Here is a 14,240-nt window from a genome sequence, read left to right as displayed (position 1 = left end):
CCAAATGCTATGGGCGAATCAGATTCAAACTGATTTGGTTTAATTTTTCAGCTAGTATATATACCTCTAATACATACCCATGCAACTCAAGTTTCAGGGAAGGGAGTTCTGTTTGCTTTCAAGCATGCAATGTCAGGTACACTGCAACAAGGATCCTGTTAGTCCACGTGCTTATCTGGATTCTTTGTGGCTTATGATTTCAAATGCTTGCTATTGGGGATTCTGGATGGCTCTGTTTGGGGATTTGCGGTATAAAACAGACTTTAGGAACTTGATTTACAGAATTTTCTGACACAAAGGCTTGTTATGGCACCATGGGTTAAGTAACCAAAACTATTTACACATCACTTTGGATCTGCAGGACCAAATCAATAATGCCAATCAGTTTATGAGTGATGACTTCTCGAATACTATTGCGAGCAAGAGTGTCCACTGGCATATTAGGTTTCAAAGCTAGCCAAGACCTCTGATGGGAACCAGAGGTGCAATGAAAACAGTGCAAGGGCAGAAGTATAGTGCGAGCACTGACTGTGTGATGTCATTGCTCTGGTATGCAGACTGTGTTTAATTAGTAGGTAGGGGAATCAAGGCTAAAGTAAGATAATTCTGTTCTAAAAGCACATAATGGAGGTTAAACATAACCAGCATGGATCATAGGGACAGAAGGAAGATGGGATGCAAGGCCACCTTCATCTAGGTAACTGTATCAGTGATATCTTTCGAGGCCAAAATTACCTATGTAACAGTGTCAGAAACATCAAATTTGGGTACAGATGTAACAAAATCGGGACAAACAAGGAAAAATAATTAGATCTGAGTTGTTTATCTGTGAGGAGTTTGGGTAGACCCCGTGCTCTAGCATGTGATACAGTGCGTCCCCTGCCATGCAGCAGGCTGTGCTGCTGGGGAACAGACAGCATTAGTGAGGTGATGCTGGGGAACACCCCTGTGTTTGGGCCAGTTAGTATGTTGGAGGTGACACATTTTCCCCCACAGAGGTCCACTGAACCTCGACTGCCTTGCCCTCCCATGGAGGGCCTGCACTGAGAACTGGCACAGTAGTGATAACGTTGAAACGCTGCGTATAGGGGAAAGGCATGGAGAAGAAACACTCCTTGCTTTGAAACTTCTTCTCAATGAAGCAGAAAACCCTGCAGAAAATAATTGCGCATAGATGGGCAACATCTTGTTTTTCACACTCCACATGCTGCAGGGCATGCTGCAAATGCTGTAAATGAAGCCTGATTTCCATGTGGCTTTGCATGTGTAGAAGACACTGGGGAGAGCGGAACAAAATGGCATCTCCCCTGAACTGGGTGGGACTTAGGTAACATTTATAGTCTGTTAACACTCTGGCTCATAAATCCTGCTAGTGTGTGCTGTACGCACACCCTATGGTGCATAATTATGGCTTCTTCATTACCTCTTTTATTTATTACCTGTAAATTACCAAGGCAGAGGATGGATTTCTGAAGCAAAGACTGCCTAATGGGAAGACCCTCCCTTGGAGAGGAAAAATTGAGGCTGGACAAGGGATAAGCATTTCTCCCAGGAGACAGAATGAAATGTGTGCTGCTTCTTTCTGCAGACTCCCTTCACTATTCACCTTCATGAGCCAAAACCCAGCTGAACCCTTCACAGTTTACCCTGCCTTTGCAGCTTTTGGAGACACTTACACTGGCAAAGCATGAATCCTAAGTATTTTACAGATACCAACTGGGCACTTCACTCACTACTTCAATAGAAGTAACTTGAGAGAGATGGAAAACTGTCTACTGGTGGATGTAACTAAGAATTTGATCCACAAAATTCTAGGTCTCCCCGGAAAGTGATCTGTATCCTCCCTGCTCTGTTACACACTGAGTTGATGCAGAGGAGGTGGTTGCTATGATTGATTTTGCCTGGCTCAGTCTCTGCATGAGAAATCTGGTAACTCTTTCCATACTGGCTTGTAGTTTTGCTGAGACAGAAACCGCAACACTCAGACTGTTCACTTAGAAAGGGTTACAGAAGGCTGAAGAAGCTGAAGGCATCAAAAAAACCCCAGACTTACTAAAAAGGCTGTGTGTGTGTGGTAAAGTAATCAAAGATCCAACAGGTATCTCCACTGGAAAATACTAGTTTAAAAGATTTACATCATATTTCCTCTCTTGTGTTTAGCAATGGCTAACATCTAGGAGGCGTGTGACACCCACATGATAACCAAAGTCCCAGTTAGTGTCATTAAAAAAAGCCTGCAAGGCATCTGTTAAACCAAAGCCCAATGAAATCATATTGCTTTACAACAGAAGGAAAGTCTGGTGAGCTGCAGCGTAACAGAGATGGAAATTAAAACAGAAAGTGCCCTAGTAAAACAATCACCACTGGAAGCAATTTAAGGGGGGTAAAATGTAGAGCTTGTTTTTCTCAAAAGCCAGTGGCTGGACTTAAAAAGAAATTTCCTTAATTATGCAGAACCACAGAACAGTTAGGGTTGGAAGGGACCTCTGGAGCTCATCTGGTCCAACTCCTTGCTCAAGCAGGATCACCTACGGCCAGCTCTTCAGGACCACGTCCAGATGATTTTTTTAATACCTCCAAGGATGGAGATCATCCAGATCATTAGTGCAGATGTTATGTGGGACTGGACCCCTAGGGCACACTGCTAGTTACTGGCCTCCAACCAGACTTCATGATAGTGATCCCCCTGGGCCTGGCCATTCATTCAGTTTCGAATCCACATCACTGACTGCCTACCCAGCCCATAATCTACAGTGTGTTTATGAGGATCTTATGGGAGACAGTGTCAAAGGCCTTACTGAAGTCCAGCTAGACAATATCCACTGCTCTCCCCTTGTCTACCAGGCCACTCATTTCATCGTACAAGTTTATCAAGGCAGTCAAGCATGACTTCCCCTTGATGAAGCCATGCTGATTATGCCTGATGATTTTCTTGTCCTTACTGTGCCTGAAAATTAGCTGCTCCATCACACTGCCAGAGAACAAGGCGAGGCTGACCAGAGTGTAATTGCCTGGGCCCTCCTCCTTGCCCTTCTTGAAGACAGGAGTGACAATTGCTTTCCTCCAGCCTTCGGGCACTACTTTCAGTCACCATGATCAATCAAAGATTATTGAGAATGGCCTTGCAATGACATCTGCCAGCTCCCACAGCACTCCTGGGTGCATCCTATCAGGGTTCATGGACTTAGGGTCCAGTTTGCTGAAGTATTGCCTGACCTAATCTTCCACCAAGAGTACATCTTCCTTGCTCCAGCCTTTCCCCCTGGTCTTTGGGACCTGGGATTCCTGAAGGTCGGTCTTGCCAGTAAAGACTGAGGCAATCAGGCATTCAGTACTTGAGCCTTTTCCAGATCCTGTGTAACCAGGACCCTTGTCCCATTGAGCAATGTGCCCACATTTTCCCTAGCCTTCCTTTTGTCTCTTCTGTACTTACAGAAGCCCTTCTTGTTCTCTTTCATATCCCTGACCAGATTTAATTCCATCTGGGCTTTAGTCTTCCCAAGTTCGCCCCTGGATGCTCGGACAATGTTTCTGTATTCCTCCCAGGTTACCTGTCCTTGCTTCCAACCTCTCTGTATGCTTCCTTTTCATGTTTGAGTTTGGCTAGGAGCTCTTTGTTCATCCATACAAGCCTTCCTGCATTTTTGCTTGACTTCATATTCACTGGGATGGAACACTCTTGAGCCATGAGGAGGTGATCTTTGAATATTAACCAGCTTTCTTGGCCTCCCCTTCCCTCCAGGGCCAACACAATGGAGTCATTTTTATTCAAACTTCCAAATCACAAAAGGCTAGAATGACTTCAGGGCCAAGAATCAGCAGGAAGTGCTTTAATGGGAATCTTTTCAAGCTAATTCCCAGAAGTCCAAGAATGGTTATAGTGCTTTGCTTTGAAATGCTCCAAGAGTGGTTCCTGATCAGGGGCTCACTTAGTCCCAGGTACCTGTATGAACAACTTACAAAATCCTAGACCAGAAATTACTTTAATGCCGATATGCAAATAGAGCCATGCCATATTACTGTACCAGTGAGCCAGCTGCTTATGTTTCAGCAATGAGCTCAAACCAGGCTCCAGGTATCATAACATTTCTGCGTTTCTGACTGATCTGAGCATTGCATCCTACACCCATCAATGCACACAAGTCATTCACAGACCATAGTGAGAGTAAGATGTGCCCAGCTACAACACCAGCAAGAACGCAAAGAGTGCAGCAAAATGTGAAAAGTTCACTGTAGAGTAACAAGATTCTTTCAGTGTGTTGTAAGCAAACAGACTTCCCATAAACTCTGCCAGCCAGTGGCTTGCTCCTATAGGTCCTGGAACTCAGCAGCTGCTTTCAGTTACAGAAAACATTTTCTCTATGCACTTCTTCTCTTTTGTTCATCATGGGTCACCAAGTAGAGCACAGCCTCCTAAGGAGCAGGAAAAAACATACCTTTTACTGCTAAACAGACTCTTAGCTCTGACCTCTATGTCAAAGGAGCAGGAAAGGACACTGATGCCAAGGTTGGCTCTGAGTGGTTACTATGGCTTGAACTGTCCTTAAAAGGTACAATCTGTCCAGTTTTGGCATATCAGAAACACTTAATCCAACCTGGGGTATGTCAGAGCAATAGTATATCCCCAGTTGGATATTAAAGGGGTTGTAATTTGATTGTCTGGCTCCTGTAACTAAACTGCTGCAGCTTTGCTCTTGTGGTCCAGAAATCCTAGGGAGCTTTCCATGAAATTACAGCTTGTTACAACTTGAAGGATGCACTTTACTCTCTAGATAATGGTGTAATGCAATAGTATGATGATGAAAAATAATGTACCTTCATGTGCAAAGTGCCCTGTCTCTTCTAAGTGCTCTGATCCATCTGAGGAAGCTAATAAAAGAAAATAAATTAACGCAAATAGTAATAAAAAAGTAGCCTTTTCCACGTGGCACTTCCAAGCAAGTCAGCCTCATATCGTTGCTCTTGAGATAGATAAATATGATCAACCCCCTCTGCAGATGAAGATGCTGTATTAAAACACATGACGTTGAGCTGAAGGGAAGTTTGAGCCTGTCACAAACACTTAAGAAAACTTGCGGCATTTTTCAAGACAGACATTCTGTGTCTTTTCCACTAAAGGATGTCACCAGACCAATGAATTACTGGGCTGCTTTCTCTGCTGGTACGTTTCTCTGGCTTCAACAGAATTACAACAATAAACCAATGGACTATTAGGCTCAAATCACTAGTGGCCACACAGAATAAGGAGGACAGTTCATTTCTGCATTATCATATTCTTTTCCAGATCAGTAGGAATGAGGGAGGGGAGGAGAGAAAGGAATCTTTCTCTTAATGTATGCATGCTTAGCCTCTTTTCTTAACGTTGGTGAAGTGCTGCTCAACTTTGTGAGACCAATAGCTTTACAAATAGTTTCCTGAATGACTCGCCTCATTCTCTAGATAATGGCGTAATGTAACATGATGAAAACTAATACACTATGATTTTCACAGTGCTTTGCCTCCTGCGAGCGATCAGGACCTACATTAAAGTTTCTACACTAAAAGTCAAATCAGTAATATGAATGATTAAAAATACAGATCCACTCTATGTTTGATGCTCATCAAGCAAATATTGTAGCTATTGCAAACAAAATCACCAGTATTACTAAATTCTGATGCTGGAATGGCAAAATCCCAAGGTCTACTCATCAAGTAAAAAAAGTCCTTCTGTTGCCCCAGAAGGCCCTGTCTGGGGCCATCTCCAGATCCAGTAGGTAAGGAAAGTAAAGCAAGACTCCCATAGGTATTGACACCAACCAAATAGGGACTGGGAGTATACAAGTGACCATATCACAAGGCAAAGATGAGCTGCAAATGTCCTAGACCACTTTCCCACAAGCAGAGGTCAGGCAGTGCGTAGCAGGGTTGGCACATTTCAAGAGATGGAGAAGGCAGGAGAACAGCAAAACACATTCGGTACAAGGTAATGGCTCTGGAGTATGCAGGTAGCATTTTTTCTCTGGGGAAACAGGTGAGAAAAGCCCAAGCTATAACAAGGCTAATAACAAGGAATGGAGGCTCTGAAGGGATTAATATCCCATCATAAAAAGCAATGAAAATGAATAATATCCCCTGTCCTTTAAAATGTGGAGGAAATGTATTGCTCTTGTGTACTTTCTGGGAATGTTTTCCCTAATCAGTCCTGGTACCAAAAAGACCAATGGGGGTCTATGGGGTTGGACCATATCTCTTCCAACACTATGCAGGAAAGGACAAGAGTGGTTTCTCCTGTTAATGTTTGTCCGGTTTAAAGACTCATCACCTTGTTTGCCAGCTTCTGGAGCAATGGCAGGTACACAGACTGGCATGTTAGAGAGGCAATGCTGGCACCTTGGCAGATCTGTCTTCCCAGACTTCTCATTGGTAAATTCCTTGTACCTGCAAGAAAGCAGCAGAAGATAAAGGAGCTTGCTCAACTGGAAATTCCCAGCTTAGCTACTATCTCTTCTGTTCAGTTTGAAAAAAGGCAACTGAACATAATCAATGTTTGTGCTGTACTTTTTCCCCTTAGTATCCAATCACAATCTCTGCACATAGTGTGGAAGCTGCTAAATATAACAGGAGTTGCTCAGCTAATGACTGAGACCACAAACAATGTACACAGGTGACCACCTTCTGTCCTGCAGTCACCTCCACTCCTTATTGCCATGGCTACTCACATAGCAAGGACAGATGACCTGCAAACAATATAGCTACTGCATTGTCATCATTTTCAGCAATGTGCAATGTAACAAGTCTGACAGATCCAAATTTGCCAGCACTGCATTTTCCAATTCAGGTTGATCTGCCTCAAACTGAGATAGGCCTGGTACAGTAGTTCACGCTAAGACTACAAAACAACGATCTTACCTGCTGCTTCTACATAGTAATGAAATGATGGCATTGCTGTACGATTGGAAGTCAGGTTCAAACAGCTAAGCTAAAACTCTTCATGCCTCACGCTGTTTTACAGAATACCATGAGTCCCTTCTCTGACTGCCACTTCATCCCCAGAGTGAGCTGTGCTTCTGAACAACCTGTGGTCATTCCTGCACGAATCTGGTTAAATGGCTTGGGTGTGATTCAGTGTGAAAGGCTCTGCTCAAGATATACAGCAAGAAAGCAAGCTACTCTGCATCTACATCAGTGTTTTTCACAGCAGGTGTTGGCTACAGTGCCTTCCTTCTTACCTCCCAGAAGGAGGTAATATTGTGGGAGGAAATTACATGCAACACTGACTTGATGTCAGCTCAACTACAATCCAGCAAATTAGTGCCTGGCCAGGGTAAGACAGAGACACAAAGCAAGAGCTTTTGAGAACCTGTGACCATTGGGTGCAGAATCTGGAAAGGTGCTCTTGGGATGAAAGATAAAACAGAATTTGTCTCCCTCTTTCTTCTCAGTGGCTGGGTCTAGTTCCCAATCTCTGTTCCACCAGCACAACAGCTCCTGTGCTACTCCCACCATTCCTCCTCCCCTGGCATCCTGTCCCACTCCATAGCAGGGGAACCAGGAGGGAAAGGTGCAAATTCCAAATTGATGATGTTCTGTGCCATTTGCCAGAGAAGACCAAAAGCTATGTCTCTGGGACAGACTCTCCTTTTATTATTCACTTTTGCTTACAAATGAGACATTATTTTCTTACTTTGTAAACTGTTTACATTTGTTCAAGCATTTCACAATAGCAAAGGCAAGGATGCTGCTAAGTAACTTTCTGCTACTGACAGCCTGATCCCAGTTGTGCTGAACTCCCTCGGCTCCTTGTCATTTCAGCACCTTACTGGCACGCTTCAGCCCTCCAGTGCTCAGCTCAGCAAACAACACCACAGCAACTTTCACAGAAAGTCATTCCCCCTTCCCACTCAGAGCCTGACCCAGGCCAAAATGTGTATAGTATAGGCTGGCAACAGCCAAGACTCTCAGCTGAACAGGGCAAATGCATTTGTAGTCTGAATTAATCTCCTTTTTTTTAGGTCTGGTTCTGTAGATGCTGAGTTTTAGCACTTCTTGTTGAAGCAGAAAGGTCTCAGTGCTTACCAGTGTTAGACCCTTTCTGTACCTGAAATTGTAAAAGGTATGTTTCACAGAATCGCAGACTGGTTGGGGTTCAAAGGGGCCTCTGGACATCATCTAGTCCAACCCCCCTGCTCAGGCAGGGCCACCCAGGGCTAGTGCCCAGGACCGTGTCCAGCAGCTTTTGAGTATCTCCAAGGATGGAGACTCCACAAGCTCCTGGGTGCCAGTGCTCAGTCACCCTCACAGTGACAAAAAAAAAGTGTTCCCTGATGTCTGAGGGAACCTCCTGTGTTTCAGTTTGTGCCTACTGCCTCTGGTCCTGTCACTGGGCACCACTGAGAAACAACCTGGCTCCATCTTCTTTGTACCCTCCCTTCAGGTATTTACATACATCGATGAGATCCCCCCTGAGCCTTCCCTCCTCCAGGCTGAACAGTCCCAGCTCTCTCAGCGCTTCCTCATAGGAGAGTGGCTGAAGTCCCTTCATCAACTTCATGGCCCTTTTTTGGGGCCATGTATGTCCATGTCTGTCTTGCAGTGGGGAGCCCAGCACTGGAAACAGCACTCCAGGTGTGGCCTCATCAGTGTTGAGTAGAGGGGAAGGATCCCTTCCCTTGATCTGCTGGCAGCGCTTTGCCTGATGTAGCCCAGGATACCATTAGCCTTCGCTGCGGCAAGGACATATTGCTGGCTCATGTTCAACTTGGTGTCCACCAGGACCCCCAGGTCCTTTTCTGCCAAGATGTTTTCCAGCTGGGTGCCCCAGCTTATACTGCTGCCTGGGGGTTGTTCCTCCCCAGGGACAAGACTCCGAACTTCATGAAATTGTCACCCCGCTTTCCAGCCTGTCGTGGTCCCTCTCGACTGCAGCACGACCCTGTGGCGTATCAGCCACTCCTCACAGTTTTGTGTCATCTACAAACTTGCTGTTTGCCTCCCTGGGCACCTGGCACACCGCTGACTAGCTCTGTTTCTGCCTACAACACTGCAGCATATTCCACGCATTTGTCACTCTATTTCAGGGTGACCTCATTTTTCAAAGGCCTTTCAACCAGTCAAGTCCAACTGTACAAAATTGGTGTAAAATACTTAGAATGATACAGTATTTGCCATGCTGATGCATCCACTATTACCTGAACTGCATTACACCCGCCAAGGTAGGGGGAGAATGTTTCCCAGATTTCCAGATGCAGGGAGTTGGAGGCTCAGAGGATGGGGGCCCAGTCCAGCATTGCGCTTGGCATCACAGCTCCCAGCAGGGAACACGTCTGAGCCAACCCCACCGCTCATCTGAACTACACCTTGCTGCGTGTACATTTCTTTACTTGGTGAATGGATTGCCGTTGATTCCCAGCGGTCTTCAGAGAACTAGAATGAAACCCTAAACATGTTTTTCCCCTCAGTGAGGCATAACTGCTCCAAGAGTGAGCGTAACAAACCGACCACGTCAAATCTACTTTTTTTAACCCAGCAGTGCCACCTCCTGCTCCCGTTACCGCGCTGCAGCTGGGCTGGCCCAGGAGCCTCCCTCGCCATCCCGTGCCCCACCCCCGCACCGCTCCACGTCCCTGGCCGTGCACGGCCGTTCCCACCGGCTCGTCCTTCCCAGAGCTCCCCGGCACGCACGGGGGCGGGGGGGCGAGGGCTGCCCGAGTGCTGGGGGCGGCGCGGGGCGCAGGCCCTGCTGCCCAGCAGCTCCTCTCGCCCTCCTGCCCCCGCGGCCGCGGGTTTGCGCTGCGGGAGCTGGCAGGCTGACTCGCAGCCACCACCGGGCAGCAGCCGCTGGCTGAGGAGTCCACGGTACCGGTGCTGATGCGGCCCTCGGGTGTCGCGTGATGCACATGAGAAAGCCAAGCCTTGCCGCAACATTCAAAGGCCGCGTTTGCACACCACTGGCATTCAGGGAGAACAAATTTTATGCGTGCCCCTAAAATACATAACAAAGCTGAGGGCCCCTCTGATACATCAGACCCAGCAACTCACGTTCATAACGAGCTGGTAACATCTGTACAGCCAGCAGATGTGTTCTTCCACTAGGTAAGTGCGGGCGGGATGTGCCCAGTCACCAGCCAGGAGTGCCGATGCGCACGGGTGCGCCGCATACTACGCGGCCTGCGAGCAGGGCAGGGAGCGTGCACAGAGCTCACCACCACCGTCCGCTCTCCCGTCGCCCAGCAGAAAGGCGAGGCCCCCGGGCGGCCGCGGCTGCAGCCCCTGCCGAGGGCGATGCCCGCCGCCTTGCCCCGCCGGGCGCGCTGCCGGGCGGCCGCGGCAGAGGGCAGCAGCGCGCCGCGCTCGGGCGCCGCGGCCACGCACGACAGACCCCCGCTGCCCGCCCGGCCCGCGGCGCCGTTCCCCGGCGGCCGCGCTCCTCCGCTACCCAGCGGGGCGCGCAGCTCCCGGCGCCGGCTGCGCCGCGCTCGGCAAGGCCCTCGCGTAGGAAGGGCGCAGGATCAGGCAGGCATGATACTCGTGAGAGCTCCGGGTTGTCCCAGCTGAGGCAGCCAGGAGAGGATGAGGCGCAGGAACACTGGTGCGGACACAGCTGTCCTCTGCCCTGTCCCTCCTCTCTCAGCCAGGGAGACACAGGTGGACTCACGTAGCTGGGTGCTCTTCTGCAAATTGGGTGGTAGCCTGCCCAGACCCCGGCCACGCAGGTCTCCCGCACAAAGAAATGCTCACTGAGGCAGACAAGGGATACACAGAGAAAAACACTACATCTCCCTGTTGCCACTTTTGTGTCTGCAGGAAGCAATGCAGAGTTTGTAATCACGACTTTTAATTACAAGCAAATTCGCAAGCAGTGCAGATCATCACCTAGCAGGCTCAGACCTAATTGCACGGGTAGGTGATGCCACCTTCTTGCTGTAAGCAGCCTTTATGGACCAGTGGACCTCTTTTAAGGAGCTGCTGGAAAGTTCCCTCTAGCTCTTCCAAAGTGATCAAGTACAGCATCTAAGACTACTCCAAACCCAAAACCTTCTTTGACCAAACATGACACATCCATCACAGTAACTTCCAGGCAGATCACTTCCAGGGGGTGTCCTTCACTTTTTAATCTACGCCCCTGATGATCATCAAGATTAGTGCCAGCATATATAGAATGCACAGCACTCCTATGCCATATGATGCCTCTCTGTTTTTCCTGTTAGCTTAGAGCTTAGCTTCCATCTCTCGAGTGGGTGATACAGAACCATTTTTAAAACTGTTGACAAAACCCAGTTTTATTTCTTTGAAGGATAAAGAACGAAAGGGTTGGGATATAGCTGACCAGGATATTTCTACACAACAGACCTCTGGAAACAGACAGGCAAGCTCCATAGCTCGCTCTGGCATGACTAATCTGCAGCAGAAAGACACTACTATTGCACATAATGGGTATCATAAAGACACGTGCACACACACACACACAAATTGGAGAGGGTCAGACCAGAACTGCACATACGGACAACTTCCAGGAAGTGCGCACACTCAAAGCAGGGCTGAAACCTGGGTTTCCTATCTAGTGTCTGGGCTAAAATTTCATGTTGGTACTTTATTGCTTACTACACACCAGTACCCTGGACTTGAAGTGGTTGCAAGAATTATTTCCTGTAAGAAAACAAGCTATTAACTGTTCTATAGCCATTCTGGGTATTTCCACCATTTTTATTTCACACTGCTACTGCAGTTTTCCCTGGCTGTGCATTTTTAATTCAAACTTTGTTGTGCTGAACTCATGTCTTGAGAATCAAGAGAGAAAGTATTTAATCCTTCTGTTGTATAAAATGGGAAGAATGACTGCACTGAGGAGGTGGTGGACTAATGAAACCTTTGGGAGCAGGTCATTCATTGCAGGGGTGGGGGGACACACCACAACACAGCTGTATCATAGCAAAGGTTACAGGGTTCCATATGAGCCAGATCTTCAGGTGGAGTAAATCACAGCATCTGGCTCAGCCTGGTTAATCAAGTGGTGCCTCTTCAAGGGAAAGGAGCGGGTAGGTAGCTTACATGCCTCAGTCCCTAGAGTTCATACTGCTCCTCTGATGCAGCACTCAGCTACATCATGGCCACTGACAATTAATCAAATGTTAACACACAGCTCATTAGTCTGAACACTTGTAAACATATCCAACAGCATTGCATCCTTCAGAGCAACTGTGTTCATCCCTCTTCTGGCACCACAGGGACTTTGCTGCCTATTCGCAATGTCTTGTCAGCAGCTGCTCTTGCCATCTAAATGTTTTTCCGCCTCACACTTCATGTTCATGTAAAGGCTATATAAGGAGCTAAGCTCGTAACACAGAGTTACAGACAAGAGTGTGTTAGTAAAAATGGTGTTTTATTCAAACCAGTTTAGTGCTAAGATGGATTCACGAAACATGGAGAGATTCAGGTCAGTTAGAAATCAATAAACAAACCTGACTATTATTAACTCATGAATAGATTTCTGCATCATTTTCCCCCCACAAACAGAACAGTGGGACAGTTTGCCTTTACTTAATTCAAGAGAAAAGAAAATGCTCAGATGGGACAGAAATCAGCAGTGTGATATAGGAAAGGAGTTGTGGGATTGTGTCATTGACGGAGCATCTGACAAAAAATCCAACATACCAAGTTCTTTGTGAACCCCCATTACATAGAAGAGTGAGAGATGTTTGCAGGGAAGCTGTCTATTGCTTTGTGGCAGGCTTTGTCAGTCTTTAATGGCTGGCTGGCTCCTACCTAGTCTTGTTACTGTTCCTGGGAAAAGCTACATGCACCAAACTGATACTACCACTAGCAAGAGGACCGCTGGTTATTATGGAGGTTGCCATAATGGTTCATTCTGGAGGAAGAGAAACAGGCTTCTGCCCTTGCCATTTTATTTGACAGAAACCAATCAGAAGTTAAGGAGTGTGCCACAATTCCAGTGCTAGCTCTTTGCAGGCAGGATTATTGTGCAGGAGACCGGCTCCCTGAAGTCCATTCTGAATACCTGGGCAGGCTGGTGAGCAGGCAGAAAGCTGCCTGTAATGAGGTGCTGCTAATACCTACCTCATCTGCCACAGTCTAGCCCACGTTAATAAGAAAGCTAATAAATGCTATGAGAACATGTATGTATGCAGGGGAAATGTATTTAGAACTAGCTGTTTGGGTGTAAGTTTAATGGGTCGCTCTACTGGGTATTTCCTTAGCAGATAGTCACTGGTATTTCCATTCTCTGAAGTTAAACTTTACTCCTTCCCAAAGAATTATAGAAGCAGCTAAGTATAGTTGTGTTTGTGAGCATGAGGCAGAACAGATGGACACCAAAAAACTGCAGGGCCTTTTTTTAATGAGACCAGAAATCCTGCATGTATGTATTAAACCAATGCAGACAAAAAATCCAGGATGCAGGCTTCACTGGTGCTCACATATGATCAGAGTGAGTGCTGGCAGATCAAATTCCTACCAGACATCCTTCCCTCAGAATAGAATTTTGTTGTGACCTATTTCTTTCAGGCTCCAAGCTATGATCCAAGAATGCAGCTTTTCTTTCAAGTGATGATGACTAAGAGAGCATGAGGCAGGATGCATTTTTAAGTTCATACTTTCTATAAAGCTTTTTTTCTGCACTACCATTACAGACCTATGTGTTTACACTTCTAGGGCAGATCCAAGTATTTCTTAGTCTCCAGGTGTGTAAGTGTGCTAAAAACACTGAAACTGCTGAGAGGCATCAGCAGTTATCTAATATAAACTTTCATGGGCACGGTGTTATATTAGACCTAACAGAGATCTATAGTAAATATAGTTGGTTTCTCTATAACCGCATCTAAACAAGAGATGGGATTTGTATCACCAAAGTAGTATAAAAAGAAGAAACCACATCCCTAAGAAACCTCAGAAGCCCCAAAGAAAACCCACACCCTTGTTTGACAATTTTTGAATTACCAAGGTTTGCACGTAACAAACACACAACTGGCCTCATCTATTGGAAAGATTCAGAAATAATTTAAGATTAGCCCATGTCTAACTCTGGGTAAGTCAGTGACACAGTACCACTGTTTTGCACCTGCAGCTTTAAAACTGTCTTACTGCTCAGACCTCTTCCCATCCCTAAGCAGTGCATTTTATAAAAGGAAAAGGCAGAAAATGCAGGAAAAGGGCAAAAAGTAAAAGCTTTACTAAGTCACTGTCAAGGAGCAGCAAGGGATGGCTGCTCTCCTGGAGCTGAACACAGTACCACAGTTGGCAGGGCA

The 14,240-nt window shown here is 46.6% G+C and overlaps 1 long non-coding RNA gene across 1 annotated transcript in view; it reads right to left on the bottom strand.

The window, feature by feature from the left end:
* Positions 1 to 3,890: 3,890 nt before the first annotated feature.
* The window catches only part of LOC130148303 (uncharacterized), a 31,462-nt gene continuing 21,112 nt past the window's right edge, over positions 3,891 to 14,240 (bottom strand). The window contains exon 3 of the long non-coding RNA XR_008821517.1: positions 3,891 to 6,417. This is a non-coding gene — a long non-coding RNA (uncharacterized LOC130148303). The remainder of the gene's footprint in view (positions 6,418 to 14,240) is intronic.

The sequence above is a fragment of the Falco biarmicus genome, chromosome 4 (assembly GCF_023638135.1).
Source record: "Falco biarmicus isolate bFalBia1 chromosome 4, bFalBia1.pri, whole genome shotgun sequence".
Classification (NCBI taxonomy): Eukaryota; Metazoa; Chordata; class Aves; order Falconiformes; family Falconidae; genus Falco; species Falco biarmicus.
This window is presented reverse-complemented; position numbering and strand designations above follow the sequence as displayed.